Raw genomic sequence first — 3,413 nt, 5'->3', positions numbered from 1 at the left:
CAGGCTGGGCTTCCTGGCTTCTTTTCCCAGCTTCCACCCCCGCCCCAGCTCAGGGTCCCTTGGAGGACCCCCACTGGCATCCGCAGAGACTGCCCTCTGCATCTGTCATGAGCTCCCTGTGTTTGGAATAGCGACTGGAGATCAAACCACACACGGGGTGTTCTGATTTCAAATCTGGAAGAGATGAACGTCAGCGACAGCTTCCCCGTGATGGACAGGGGAATTTAAGGACCATAAGATCCAAGGTTGCAGCTCTCAGGTGGGGACTGCAAGCCCAGGATAAGCCCAATGTCATTCGGTCATAGCACGAACCAACCTCATGGAAAGTAATCTGGATTTACTCTCCAGAAGTAATATCGCCATTTCCCTTTTGTGGGTCTGAGTTTTGTTGTGTGGCCAATGCTTCACCTCACACTAAATTTCAGACCAGGAATGAAAGCTGATGGATCTAGATGTTAATTTCACATAGAAAGTTTCCAGTCCTTCTGGTTGTGGATAAGGACATGGAAATGGGTTCTTTGACATTCCTCTTTGCTTCTTGGGTTCTCTCTCACCAGAACCAAACTGTGGAGCTCTGTCACATCTGGTCATCGGATGAGGCGTTCCTCAGTTATTGGGACTGCCTCGAGAGAGTTGGCCACACCTGCTTCCCTTTGTGCCTGAAGAGCATCGTTGGTTTAGTCAACTTTTAGGAAGAACCAGGAACCATCACAGCTCAAAATTCATGATGTCTTCACATGGTTAAGCAATACTTGGTACATGAAGATGTTTGCAGCTCACTGAAGTTTAAAGGAAAGAAAGAAAAAGAAAAGAAAAAGCCAGAATGGACAACCTCCACACAAAGTTGGCCAACAATTTCCTGAGAGATGTTCCACGGCACAGCATCTTGGAGAAGCCAGTCTGACTCGGTAAGAAGGCTCTCGGTTTCATTCAACCCTTTTGCTGCTCACGAAGTTGCAACAAGTGGAGAAAAGCAGGCTTAGGGAGTAGGAAAGATTCCCTGGATTGAGATTTTAAATTTCTGTAGATGTCTCGATTTGGTGTCGCTCCAGGAAAGGCACCGGGATCCCATGGCTGGTCTGTTTAAGGCAGGCAGCGCTGTGTGGTGACCTTGGGGCCAGGGGAGATGTGCCAGGGAAAAGCTAAGTACATGGGGGATTACTCATCAAGTGAACGTGTTTCCAACAGAGACCAGCATACTCACCTCTGACCATTCGCAAATTAAAGGCTTTTCACGAAGTGGTATATGTCAGGGCAGCAACCAAAAGGGGTGCAAACTCAGACTCAAAAGATGGGCATCCTTTGGGGTCCAGAAGCTTCCATAATGTTGCTGTTCAACAAGCCCATTCATACAGGTGCTGGGAGGGCAGAGGCATGCCCAGAGCCTGCAGGCTGGGGTGAAGGCTGAGGAGCTGGGGGAGGCCCCGCTTCCCAGGGTGACAGACAACTTGTTAAGCTAAGGGGAGCACGGTCCATTCTGGAGCACCTTTCACCATGTCAGAGCCCGTTCAGCTCTCAGAGGTGAGCATCTGCTCTGCGTGTCCCTCTGTCCGGGAGCAGGTGCGGACACAAAGCAGAGCTGGACTGGTCATCCATGGGGCTGGCTTCCAGTCTGGGGGGCAGACTTCAAGACACATGAGCCATCAGCGCATCTGTGCCAGTTCTGACCAGTAAAGGACCGGGTACCGTGAGGCTCACGAGACCCCCAGCTCCTATGCACAGAGTTCGGCTGAACTTCACTGGCTGCCTGAGCTCTGCTGGGCCACATGCGTCCACACGTACACTCAGGTCTGATTCCTCGGGGTGCAGCTGGGTCTGAGGTGTTGGGTAGCAGGGACTGTCGAACCTAGAAATCGGCTCGTGATGATACACTGTGCTGGAGGGCAAAACCGGATAGTACTCTGTAAGACCCTCAGCACCCTCACCTCCCGGCCCCAGGAGTAGGAGGCGGCCCCTGCCTCTCCACGGCTGTTATCGGATAATCCCCTGGCCACTTGGTGCCTTGGGGTTCCATCGCTAAATGGGTATGATAATCCCTAAGGGAGTGGAGGCAGGGTGACCCCCCCCCCCATCTGAGGACAAAGTCCTATGTTCCTGGGACAGCCCTATGCACGAAGCTCTGTGCGCTGCCTCTGGGGGGGGGGGGGGGGAGTCACGACAGGAAACCTGCCTTCCGCAGCCAAGCCTGGGGGGACAAGCCTTGTCCTTCCTTGAGATGGTGGCCTCGGGACATAGGAGGATGGGGCTGTTTTGCATTTGAATAGCCCTCTGGACCACAGAGATGTCATGTGATCCCAACAGCCTTCCTTGTTCTAAACCAAGATTCTTGCAAGTCTCTGAGCATATACCAGCCTGAGAGGGTCTCTAAACTGGGAAAGATCTCCTGCTTCTGATAATGTCACGGAACCAGAGAACAAAAAATATGGCTCTACTGAGTTGGTTCAAGCTTTCAATCCAGTCTTTGGAATAAAAATGACTATGAAAAAGGTTTTGAGGGCCATGAAAACCCTGGGTTTGGGGATAAAGGAATCAATCAGTACGTGAGTCAGGACTTGGAGGGAGAGGCTGTATCTGGATCAAACACCCCTCTCAAAGGACATGGAAAGTCTCAGTCGTAAAGGCTCCTTTTCCCGGAAAGATGCAGCCCCCATTCTCTCAAGCTCGCACGCACCTGCCCCGCGAGGCTGCCCGCCGCCCGCGCCCCTGGTGAGAGAGGTGGCACGAAGTGTCACCCGCTGTCCCCACTGTCTTTGGAAACACACCAGCTCATGCCCATCAAGTCTCTCTGTTCTGAGTGGCCTTACCAGAAGAACCGTAAAGGACAGTGAACATTTATTCATATGCAATACTGCTTAGGGGATAGAGCTACAAACACTACTTATTTAGAAACAGCAAGTCAGAAATAGGATAAAACACCAAGAGAAAACGAGCTGTAAATACATTTCCAAAAATGCGTTTGATTTTCTTTTTTGTGGTGGTGGTGTTTTCATCTGGAGTAGCACCATCTGTACACAAGAAAGTCTCAAAATTGTTTGGATAATAAAGATTTGCAAGGCACTTAGTCGCTCTGGGCCATCTGTTGTGTGTCTGCTTCCGACAGCAATCCTGCACACACCCTTGCCCCTTCTCGCAAAGCCAGAGAAGAGGGGGGCTCTTGCCAGCAGTTCTTACGTATCAACAAGTTCTCGAAAGTTCCTCAAAGTGCTTTTTCAGTCTCACGGGGCTTCCACGTCCCTTGGGCTTCCCATCATTTCCTCCTCCCACATGTGTGGTGTTTGCACCTTTCCTACAGAAAACAAAAGAAAACTGCCTTCCGCTCAGCACTCCCTCCAGACTTGCACCAACCTTCGTCCTCCTTCCGCTGTCTCCGAGCCACCGGCACCAAGGGCCTGCTGAGGCGGCGCGGGGGGGGG

Source organism: Neomonachus schauinslandi, chromosome 6 (genome assembly GCF_002201575.2).
Source record: "Neomonachus schauinslandi chromosome 6, ASM220157v2, whole genome shotgun sequence".
In the NCBI taxonomy this organism is placed as follows: Eukaryota; Metazoa; Chordata; class Mammalia; order Carnivora; family Phocidae; genus Neomonachus; species Neomonachus schauinslandi.
This window is presented reverse-complemented; position numbering follows the sequence as displayed.